The following is a 12,563-nucleotide window of genomic DNA, read 5'->3' as shown; positions in this document are numbered from 1 at the left end:
GGGGTTTATTTGAATATTTAATGAACTTTGTAATTAGTGACATTACTCTAGCATTAAATTAAATAAAACGAGCTACAAATGTCGATCTGATGGATATCTAATTGTCCCATAAAGCATTGAGCAGTGTCCATTTAATGAACAGCTCATTTGCATATTAATAAAGTTTTGTAATTAGTGATTAAACTCTGAGAGTACTGTGCGAAGTTGAAAACAAGCGACCTAGCAGCCGATATAGCTCCGCTGTGTTTATGTAGAGAATAACTATTTTTGACACTTGTTGATGAAGAAGGTGGAAATCTTTGATAGCTAAATGCAGTGGCCAGAACAGTGGCTACAATAGCTGCAAAAATACACAATTGAAGATTTCATCATACTTTGAATGGATCATCCCTAAGAACATGTCAACCAAAGCTATCTGATGAGTAGCTTTTTGAGAATAAGATTTTCTTACCAAAAATGGCAACAATTGCCTCCAAAAATAAAAATTGCAGATTTCATCGTAATTTCAAAAGAAAAAATTTAGTTCATCTATAGAAACCTGTATACCAAATTTCAAAGCTGTTTAACAGCTTAAAAGAATAGACCAGTTCTTTTTGAGAAACACATTTTTTGACAAAAAATGGAAAAAATTGCCCCAAAATTTCTAAATTGCAGATTTCTCATAATTTCAATAAATATCATTTAGTTCATCTATAGACACCTGTATACCAAATTTCAAAGCTATCAGATGAGTAATTTTGGAAATACACATTTTTTGACCAAAAATGGCAAAAAATTGCCAAAAAATACAAAAATACAGATTTCATCAGAAATTCAATATATATTACTTAGCTCATCTGTAAACACCTGTATACCAAATTTCAAAGCTATCAGACCAGTACTTTTTGAGAAACATATTTTTTTCCCCAAAATGGAAAAAAACTGCCCCAAAATTACAAAATTGCAGATTTCATCATAATTTCACTAAATATCATTGAGGTGATCTATAGAAAACTGTATACCAAATTGCAGAGCATTCAGATGAGTAGTTGCAAAATTGCAGATTTCATCAGAAATTCAATACAAATTTCTTAGTTCATCTATAGAAACCTGTATACTAAATTTCAAAACTATCAAACCAGTACTTTTTGAGAAATACATTTTTTGACCAACAATGGCAAAAATTTCCTTAAAAATGCAAATTTGCATATTTCTGCACAATTTGAACAAATCTGAAATAGATCATCCCTATGGACATATGTACCAAATATCAAAGCTATCAGATGAGTAGTTTTGAAGAAGAAGATTTTTAAAGATTTTTTTTCAAAAATGACAAAAATTGCCTTGAAAATACAAATATGCAAATTTCACCACGATTTGAACAAATCTGACTGAAGTCACCCTCGGTAAACTGCATATCAAATTTCAAAGCAATTGGACTTGCGGTTTCAGAGGAGAAGGCAATTGTTGACGGACGACGGACGACGACGGACGACGACGATGGACGACGACGGAAAATCAACCTATTTGATAAGCTCCGCGTCGCTGACAGCGGAGCTAAAAACCAGCTACATATAGTGATAACATATATCTCATTGTTCTGTAATGCGCACTACTATTAATGAACCTATTGTAAAACACGTGAGCATATTCAGTTCATATCTGGTCATAATAAAGATTTACAGAACCATACAATAGCGCTGATCACAAATGACGTCACTGTTCTCTCTCATTAATATGCATAAATAAATAGTTGTCCGCATTTTCCGCGTAAACGACGAAAATATAACCTGCGAGAGTTAGAATGGCTATTTAGCGTCACACTTATTCATATAAATTGATGACTGAGACTAACAGCAGCAACAACAGCCACGCATACAACGACAAAATTTGTCCGAATTTCAGCATATCTGTCCGAAAGTCACGCGCGTGCAGCTATATTTAGTAACAAACCCGAAATCACGATCAACGCTATTCCATGATCCAAAAGACGCAGGTTTGTAAGGTGATTGGTCAGTGACGTCACACGTATACCAATTTTCAGCTCCTACAGATTTGCACCAAATTTTCCAAAATTTCAGAATGTAACACATGAGATACCTGTTTAGAGCCCCTAGCATGGATTAGGTTATCTGTTTGAGTACAAACGATTTTTGAACAGGAAAATATCTACTGTGTCATTTTGTGAAATTTTGAAGGGTTTAACGGCGATATCTCATAAACAGTTCGGAAACGCATGCTTATCTATGTTCTCAACTATGACTTCAATAATCCTATCAAAAATCAGCAAAATTGGCTTACAATTGAGAGAGTTGAAAGCTTTTGAGCATTTTCAAAATATCAGGAATCGAAAATCCATAGAAAACAACGGAGCGGTAAGATTTTGCACGTGCAAAAGTGCGCGTTTTGAACATTGCCAGCGATAGCAACCAACGCGCGCTTTGAATGCTTCGGTATCTCCTTAAGGATGTACGGGCGGTAAAATTGAAAGTAATGTCATTTCTCTAAATTGTCAATTTTTAGATTCTCCTTTTTAAGTATAATCAAAATGAGTAATAAAATATGGGGGTTACCGGGCTCGTTTGTGAGATACAAGACCACGAATTTTAACATTTATGAGAAAAAATGCTGAGTCAGCATTTTTTCACCTATACATTTTCTATGGGCGAAATAATTCAATGGGGGTCACTCGAAATTTCGGAGTTTCAGGCCGTAAATAATGACGGCTCCCTTATATACAACGCATTACAAACTCGATGACAATATAAAAAATTGCACTGCTACTCCATTTGTAAAAAAATTGATGCAGGCCTGACGGTAGAAAAAAAATTGCTGTCACTCTAAAAGGAAAAAAAAATTGCTCCAATACCCACTTCCTCCATACCCCCTCCCCCCCAAATCAAATGGTTCTTCGCTAAGCATTCTCTTGCTTTGTGCACTCGCGCTCAGTCCATCAGAGTCAGAATCCATCTCTGATTTGGAACCACTCGTCCCGGATGTCTGGGGTTGTCTGTGCGCCTTCAAGCTTATTCCCCTCGAAATCACTTTCTGAATTCTGGTCAACACTGTCCTCGCTGGAAGCAACTTGACAAGTACCTGCAGCCAGACAGCGCAGGCGGCAGAATTTGCAACTGAAATATGACCTGAGGGCCGAGGGCAGCGCTGCCCTGAAGGCCATATAACCAGTACGCGCGCACCTGGAGTATGTCATGTGAGTGCAAACCTGTCACAGGAGTGCAAGTGTGACGTACGCGCTCTATGGTTACCTCTCTCGTCTGAACACGGGGTAGCCTTGAACTTACCGGTGAAACGCTTGTGTTTTGCTTAAAAAATGGCAGTAATTTTCCTTTGTGGTAGAGCAATGGGGGTGTGAATTCAATAAAATCTCATGTTTTTATTTCTGATGGTGAAAAATGACGATAATTTTTCGGTTTTGGTAGAGCAATGGGGTGTGAATTCATTAAGTCTCATTTTTTATTTCTGATGGTGAAACAAGAAGGAACAACAGTGACACAGGATCTTGTTTACTTTCCCATATTTTATTCATTTCAATAATTCAACAGTACAGTTTGTAACAGCACAATCTTATATGTTATAACTTTGTAACAGCACAATCTTACTTGATCAAATTTTGTGAGGTTAACAAAGGACAAAGAGTTAATAAAATTAACGTTTTCCTGTGTATATTAAATGACTCTGAAAGGTCCTGTAGAAATATTCTTGATGGTCTTAATCTAAATTTGTGAACAATATGTACAGTAAATGTTGTCGATTTTGATGCAGTCTTGCTGATGCATTAATTTTTATAGGGCTTCAACTCACAATCTCTACAATACTTAAATTCACCTATCTTAGCAGTCAGTTAGCGAAAAACCCTCAACTTAGCTGCTTCAACAAGCAGCCTGGTGGCTGATGTAGCTGTGCTGTGATATTCAAGAGAATCTATATAATAGCTAGGTGTGTTTGGGTTGGTATAGGTCATTTGAAGTTGCAGACTAAAATATTGACTTCAAAAATAATACATAGGGCTAATGTCCCTGAAACTACTACTATAGACATGGATACAAAATGAAGTATTTCCTGAATGTATGAAATTATCTCACTAAAGTCATCCTAGGGACCTGTAAACCAAATATTAAAGCTGGCTGACCAGCGGTTTTAAAAAATCAAGCGACCCAACAGTCGACAGAGCTCCACTGTGTTATGTAGAGAATAACATTTTGTGACACTTGTGTTGGTGACGAAGGTGGATATCTTTATTAGCTCATTTCAGGCAAGCCTGACCAAACATGGCAAAATTAGCTACAAAAATACAAAATTGAAGATTTCATCATAATTTAAATATATTACATTAAGATAAACCCTAGGAACCTGTATACCAAATAGCAAAGCTATCAGACGAGTACATTTTGAGAAACACAGATATTGACCAAAACTGGCAAAAATTGACCCCAAAATACAAAAATTGAAGATTTCATCACACTTTCAATATTTCACACTGAGACAACTCCTAGGAATCTGTATACCAATATCAAAGGTATCATTATAAGTAGTTTTTGAAAAACAATTTTTTTTGACCAAAAATGGCAAAAATTGCACCAAAAATACAAAATTGTAGATTTCATTATAATTTCAATATATTATATTTACTTCATCTGTAGGAACCTTGTGCTGCGGCATTTTGTAATACTGACTTGTTTTGTAATAACTTACGCAAAATGTAATAAGGGGTATCAGCATTTTGTAATAACTGACGCATTTTGTAATAACGTGTGCAGTATTTTGTAATAAACAAGTCTACGCGTTTTGTAACAAGGGTATCAGCATTTTGTGATAAAATATTGTCTACGCAAAATGTAACAAGGGTATCAGCATTTTGTAATAATTCGCACTTTGTAATAACTGTTAACGCATTTTGTAATAATTTTAAAAACTTTCCCCAGTTTTAAAGCATTAACAGATATTTTATTGACTTTGGAATGGTATAACAAAGAGTGTGTTTACTCGTTAAGTAAGTACAAAATTTGATCGCTCCCTGAATTCCATTTCAAATTAGACAGACTTAATTTTAGACAGCTGTCAATCAGTATTTTTACCAACTGATCATCTGAGGCAGGTAACTACTAGATTTTGACTAGTTTATTATCATATATTTGAGAGAATCATTGGTATACACAGTCAGTTGATTTATTAAATACAGGATAACGACATTCTTTCTGATGTATTGCAGACAACAAGCAATCAAAAGGTAGATACTCAGATAAAATAATTAAATAATAACACATGAGAGCGAGGGCAATATGTATAGTTAATTGCACGAGTAGGTGTGCTGTTACAGTTGTAATCACCACACTTATGGTCAGGAACTTGTAAACATCACGAGGCCGAAGGCCGAGTGATGTTTACAAGTTCCTGACCATAAGTGTGGTGATTACAACTGTAACAGCTCACCTACGAGGTGCGATTAACGACTTATACCACGAAAAACAGGCCAATCTTCTCTAAAATTTGAAAATTACTGTCAATAAATCGTCTACTTTTGATTTGAATATCCACAATGGAATGGAGTGAGCCATTGTACGTCGAAAGGTTCACAGAGGTCATTATGCACCTGGCATGCGAGTTTGGGAGAATGACCTATCCCAGACAAGTAGGACAAGGGCTCTGGTCAACTGCAAATCTGCATTTGAATAAGGGCTACAGAGTGGTATAATGCACCTGTGTAGAAGGAAACTGTTTTAGTCTGATTGGTTAGATAAAATGGTTTGCCTTACTATATCTTGTTGGCTATTGGCTAGCGAGAAGGAATTCAATCTGTTGATGCATGTGATTGCCTCATGGATGCATCAGGCTTTCAATACCATTTTCGTGTTTTCGACTGGTCAAGATGGACCTTGTCAACTTGTCTGATCTGATGACCCAAGAGACTACCTAGAGTTCCATGGACGGCCATGTAAAAACAACCAAAGTGGACTTTGGGAAACTGCCCTATAAGAGCAGCCGCTACTACGGAGCGCATAAAATCCACGATGTGTACTTCAACTTATAAAAAAAAGTACTTGGCGATGATAACACTGGACGGGATTGTACTATCGATGACCCTTGCCAAGGGATAATCAAGTTCTCCTGCCAGAAAATATACGTCTTTACACAAAGCAAATGTGCAAGATGGCTTGGCCAGACTGCCAGCACACTGGATATTCTGGCAAGGTAATTTATTCTTTTACTAAAATATTTATACACAAAACGAATTCTGTAAAGTTATAAAATTAAATTCATTGACCAAAACAATTTGTTGTGTGTGCGGCAGTATCACAGAATTTCTTTCGACTATTCCACAAACGTAACAAAAAGGCTGTACTTATTTCCATGATATTTGTCACATATGTCTTGTGTTTGATAATTTCAGGTGAATGCAGCAACATCTTTGTACCATCAGGGATTCGATGAGCAGCTTATCAAAGAACAAACAGGTCACAGATCAGATGACGGTTTACGCGCCTCAAATGTATTACTGCACAACAAAAGCATGTGTCGAATATATTACTACCACCTCCATCTAGTGTTAAATCAGAGGAATCTGTAAGTAAACCACTTTCTCAAGTTACGACAAAACAATGTAACAAAACAGACAAGATTGGTCCAACCCAAGAAGACGCCGAATCTAAAGATGGACAGCCTTCATCAATAAATCATGTTGCTTACATTGAGCATGGTTCAAAGAAAGTTAAAATTGAATTATAAAATGTGATGCTATAACATATCAGTTGAAAAAATTGTCTTCATTTTGTTATTGAATGTGTGTGAATGCTTTTGACATCTCGACTTGACCTATTGTTCTCTTGCAAATTAGTAATCAGTCATGATTTTCTTTCATTAAAGTGTGGTGATTACTTATTTACATATGAATAAAAGTATGACTGATTACTTATTTTGCATAATAACAATAGGTGTCAGTCGTGTTTTCAGGGATAAATGGATGGCAAGAACAATAGGTCACATGACCTGGAGTGGTATAACAAGATTTATTGCCTGCCCAAGGGATGGTGGTCATGATCGAAATACTGATGATGCCCGAGCCGTAGGCGAGGGAATCATCCGTATTTCGATCATGACCACAAGCCCGAGGGCAGGCAAAAAATCGTAATATTGCCCTGGCTCTCATGTGTTATTATTTTTATTACACTTAACAAGCAAACATGCAAAGAAACAAAAACACAAAGACTTCTTCGAGTACAGTTCGCCTTCTGAGTCCGGACCTCAGCATAAAATGTTGTCAGTGCCGAGTCTAGGGTTGCCACTAAAGCTTGCCGATCTCCTCGGTGGCGTATCCAAATTTGTTGCTTGCATAGTCGTTGAATACAGAAATTGCATTCCTTGTTGCCATTTTCGTTCGTTTGCTGTTTACTTGCATCAAAATATCGTCTAACTGTGCCGGTGACAGCTCTGCATGACGTTTCGCAGCCATAAGTTGCCAACTGCAAAGTACAACAAGCGAACGACAATTCGTTTTGCACAGAAAGGATGCGCAGTAAGTAAAATGACGTCATCCATGTAATAACAAATGCAGAGGGCATCATCATGTTCTTTTACATGTCACGTGAGTCGTGTTTAACCAATGGCAGTGCACGCTTAATGAGTGAGGTGTTATAAAATATAATAACATAAAATAAATTATTATACATCTGCCTTCGCACACAATAGAATCGAGCTTCCGTAAAAACGGGCACGTAACGGGCTTGCAATAACCCCTTCATATTTGATGATAAACAGTGCGTCATTGAAACTGCATACTGTACTTTGAAAATAACTTCTGGTAAAAGAAACAGAAGTAAATGTATTACGATTGTTCAGAGGTGAAAAATATTATGAGGTAATAACGAAAGTTCACCAAGACGGCACTGTACAAATATGGCACGGCATCGCTGCTCGGCTCGTACATCGAATGTTGGATGAGCGCGCGATGTAAACAAAGATGGCGCTTACCCTTAACCCGCTAGCAGTTGAGAGGGCGATGCAGAATATGCCTCTAAAGTGTATGGAATAATGCATCGGAAACGACGGGTGCATATGTTCTTGATAAAAAAGGAGATGTACGATAATAATTACTACGAAAATAGTAATAGCAAAGTAAGCACTCAGACATTTGTGCAACGCATCGCCCGACGCGCTAAACGCGCGCTAATGACTACATGTATGTGTCTTTATACATTCTTTGCGTTATTTTCAAAAAAAATCTTAACTATACTGAAGTAATCTAAAGTAAACAAAACTAAAACTAAACTAAACTAAACTAAACTAAACTAAACCAAAATAGTCAGAATAATCTGATGTTTCAGTGATTTGACTTGTTTAGCTACTAAAGCGGAAGTATATATGACCTGTTGAGTATGTATGTATGTATGTATGTATGTATGTATGTATGTATGTATGTATGTATGTGGGTAGGGAGGGAGGAAGGGAGTGAGGGAGGAAAGAGTGCCTGAGTATGCATATCTATATATCTATCTGTCTGTCTGTCTGTCTGTCTGTCTGTCTGTCTGTCTATCAATCTTTCTATGGCTGTTATCATTTAATGATAATGGCAGATATCGATAGAGCTTTATTTTGTCCTTGTCTATGGGATGATTAAAATAAATGATCATTCAGTATTTTAATTGACTGCTTCACGTCAGTGTTTATTTCAGTGTATTTTGATAAATATCGGCTGTCAGCATTGACATATTAACGAGCTCCACCAATCTTATTACCGTAAATTATCGACAATCAACTTTAGAGAAACACATATCATACATGTAGAAGTTGCTTAGAATATTGCAACCTTTTGTAATTTATTTTCCACTTTAACCCTTTGCACACCATGCCAAGGCCCTGGGGTGGAGTTGACATTTGGAAGTACCATCTAGCATGACGTCTGACTTCTTAAATTAACAAAGACTGTCCCATACCATTATAATTTTGGAATCATCATACAATACTTTGTGCCAAAAGTATGCAAATTATGGTTACATGACCTAATTAAGTATTCAAAATGGCGGCCAATATATAAAATATTGTATTTTTTCCACATATTTCTTTATTTTCATAGGAATTCCTCATTAAAGCATCATTTTTCATCACCAAACCTGTTTTCTATCACGTCAGGATGGACTGCAATGAAATTGTGACAAAAATTTTGAAAAAAAAACATATTTTGTATCATTTTGACCTGCTAAGTGTAATGTAAACAAAGGCTCTGTATAAGTGTTAGGTCAGTCAAAGCATAATGTAACATAACATCCAGCACCTAATATTATGAAATATTTCCCACAGTAAGTATGTATATTTTGAATGACAATGACACACTTGTCCAAAAATATGCTAATACTGGTCATGTGACCTAATTAGGTATTCAAAATGGCCGCCAACAATATAAATGTATCATTATTTTTACATGTTTTCCAATTTTCCAGTAAAAGATAATCGATATTTTATCATATCCCAATGCATAATCACATGTTAGAGTCCCATTACCATGGACTTTGATGTAAACTTTATACATTATGATAAACTTTACACAGATTTGATAAACCTCACACAGATTTTCTTGTCTTCACTCATAAGTCAAGAATTACACACAGCGCCCTTGAATAGGGGTCAGACAGGTCAAGGTATCCTATTTTATATCATCTGACTATTGAATTTATCAAACTTTGTCCTCAATTGCAAGATATTTTTGGAATTCTAGTAATACAATTGCCCCCAAAATATGCAAATACTGGTCACATGACCCCATTAAATATTCAAAATGGCAACCAGTATTCTAAATTTACAATGATTTTCACATATTGCTTCTCTTTCTGACGACATTCTAAAGAATTTATCACTTCCCATTTCTCAATTATGCCTAAATTTATATTAGATTCTGTTGTCTACAACTGATGGTTTCAGCAAAATGTTTGTAACATCAGTTTTATGAACCAAATAAAAGCTTCGTTCAAATCATAGTGTACACTAACATTACAATCATTTTGCAAAACTCAGAATTTGATTATTCGAGTTTTGCATACTTCATCCAATATACATGCTAAAACATAAGAATACACAATTTTATTGTCACCAAAAACAATATTTATTGTTTTTCTTTAGTAAAAAAAGTAAAAATAATGTAGCAACGCCCTAACAATCAGACTGAAACCCTCAAAATGTCACAAGGGAACCATTTCTGGATAAGGTGGGTTTTGTGGCGTGTACATCATTAGTATAATAAAATTAGGTCTTAGAACACAACACTGTCAATGTTGATGATGTCGCTGTCTTTTATCATATTCTGAGCTCTGCATGTCATCTCAAAGCCTTTCTCTTTCCATCCACCAACAGTAACATTGAAGAGAAAAAAATGCAGAAAGGTCTCATCCACCAACAGTAACATTGAAGAGAAAAAAATGCAGAAAGGTCTGCCGTATATTGTTTTTTCAAAGTACAGTACTGTATGTAAAACCTACTAAAACTTTCTCGGTTTGTTTTCTCGATTATAAATCGCATACAATAAATCACATTCTGTCTTCGATTGCATTTTGACTGTCAACTCAGACCCCCTTATATGGCGTTATTATGATAACCTAGCCTTGGTAATGAGATATAATATCGACATCATTATATGCTATTACATTTTTACGTATTCAGAAACCACAAAGCATTTTGAAATACATGCAATATCAGCGGATGTTTATAATTATTACAAAATGCATTGACTAATATTACAAAACGCGATTTATTACAAAACGCTGATACCCTTGTTACAAATCGCGTAAACAATATTTTATTACAAAATGCTGATACCCTTATTACAAAATGCGTAGACCATTTTATTACAAAATGCTGATACCCTTATTACATTTTGCGTAAGTTATTACAAAACGCGTCGTATTGCAAAATGCCGCAGTACAAACCTGTATACCAAATATCAAAAGCTATCAGACAAGTACTTTTTAAGAAATAATTTTTTGTTACCATAAATAGCAAAAATTGCCCCCAAAATACGAAATTGTAGATTTCATCATACTTTGAATATATCATATTTTGATAATTCCTATGAACCTGTATACCAAATATCAAAGCTATCAGATGAGTACTTATTAGACAAAAAATAGTTTTGACCAAAAATTGAGAAATTGCCCCTAAACATCTGATACATTGCTTGCCTCAACGCAGATTAGTTGCTATACACTATGCAATGCTGTAAGGATAAAAAATGTATGTCTACCCTGAGGGCAGCTCTAAAATATTTCTGCCCTCAAACACGTACTTTTTGCAAAGCTTTATCCATGAAAAGATTGGAATAACACTTTGAAATCTGCTAAACAATATGTTCTTACACGTAATACCATTTCAGCGCTGAGGTGAAAATGTGACTTTAAATAAGGGCATCATCATGAACACCCTTTTCCCAAAAGTTGTCTTGTTGCCCCAGACTGTATAAGTGGTGGTCAGCTGTTAAACAACAACAAAGATTACACTGATGTGTCAAGACAGTGTCATTGGTCATTGACATGGTTGTAACTGCATATGTAATTATTTCACTGACTCTTAATTAATTAGGTACTTTTTTCTGGTTCATATTTCTCCTATATTTCGCACTATTGGGGGGGGGCCTATAGGCCCAAGGGTGTCTTTTTTCTTGAAAACCCCAGATCCAAGTAAGGAGTGTTTTGAAATTTTGCGTAACAAGCATAAGTACCCTGCCTTTTCTGTGAGTGCCAAGACCGCGTTCCGGGTTTATAAAAGAGCATCGCATATGTCAAAATGGTCCGCTATGTACGAGTCAATAAATTTATCGAACCAAACAAATGCCTGGGAGAGATGTTTTCTTCTTCGTACAATTTGTCAAAGTGCCAACCTGTTGTCAGGGCCTGCTTGGAACGGGGCAAACAAAACTTAGGCTATCGACAGTCCCTTGTGCCTTTTCTTTTCTATTATTGTTATTGCCTCTCGCACACACGGGGTTGGGGTGGGGCCCAGGACTGGGGCCGCAAGCGTAGCGCCGAAGGCGCGAGTCAGGAATGCCCCGGTGGTGTCACTGTCGGGGGGAAATGGGTATCCATGCGTGGTCCTAAAATCACTGGGGGAGTGTTTTTTATTCCCTATCAAGGGTCCGTGAAATCGAGATAAAAGGGGTACTTTTCCAAAAACCTTGTTAAGGAAGGTTTGAAATATCCCAGGAAATACATATCAGACACTCAAACTTCACCAAAAGTTTCATTGTACTTTTCCTATGCTTTGATCTGGTTTAAAATTGTAATTCGAAATCTAATGAATTTTATGAGTTTGACATTCCTGTTCCAAAGTTGACAGTTTCTTTCAGACTCTGATGTGTGAATTATGTGAAAAAAATAATTCAGCATTGACCTGACTCTAACAATACATCTTCCTCTCCTTGATTTTGTAAGTAAGGGGGTACTTTTGGTCGCATTTTCTCCCGTGTTCCTCAAAATAAGGGGGTCGTTTTTGTTGAAAAATCCCAGATTAGGGGTATTTTGAAATTTTGTGGAATGAGCATGGATGCCCATGCTCTCTGAGAGTGTCGCCACCGGGGGAATGCTAGC

This window comes from Ptychodera flava, chromosome 17 (assembly GCF_041260155.1).
Source record: "Ptychodera flava strain L36383 chromosome 17, AS_Pfla_20210202, whole genome shotgun sequence".
Taxonomy (NCBI): Eukaryota; Metazoa; Hemichordata; class Enteropneusta; family Ptychoderidae; genus Ptychodera; species Ptychodera flava.
This window is presented reverse-complemented; position numbering follows the sequence as displayed.